Source organism: Sinocyclocheilus anshuiensis, unplaced genomic scaffold (assembly GCF_001515605.1).
Source record: "Sinocyclocheilus anshuiensis isolate Anshui unplaced genomic scaffold, SAMN03320099.WGS_v1.1 scaffold1172, whole genome shotgun sequence".
NCBI classification, from domain to species: domain Eukaryota; kingdom Metazoa; phylum Chordata; class Actinopteri; order Cypriniformes; family Cyprinidae; genus Sinocyclocheilus; species Sinocyclocheilus anshuiensis.
This window is the reverse complement of record NW_015552679.1, coordinates 174,610-174,902: the sequence shown is the minus strand read 5'-3', so window position 1 is coordinate 174,902 and position 293 is coordinate 174,610. Positions and strand designations below refer to the sequence as shown.

The window sequence follows — 293 nt, the reverse complement described above, 5'->3', positions numbered from 1 at the left end:
AGAGAGAAATATTGAGAAATTAGAAATGACATTCTGAATCATGCAAAATAAGACCAGGAATATTCTAGGCTATTTTTAGGCTACTGTTGTAGTTGATGGAGAATTTAAACTTTTTTTCCAGTAGTTAACTAATAATAATAATAATAAAAAGTATTACCACTGGCATACGTTTGAGAGTCTTGTTGAGAAGTTAAGTCTATTGATTCATTTTATAATAATTTAATTTAATAATATTTTTATTTATTTATTTATGTATTTATTTATTTATTTATTTATTTATTTCCTTTCATTAC

The 293-nt window shown here is 22.2% G+C and overlaps 1 protein-coding gene across 1 annotated transcript in view; it reads left to right on the top strand.

The window, feature by feature from the left end:
- Nucleotides 1-293, top strand: part of LOC107667566 (protein atonal homolog 8-like) — an 18,287-nt gene that overhangs the window by 511 nt on the left and 17,483 nt on the right. The gene's annotated exons all lie outside the window — the stretch shown is intronic.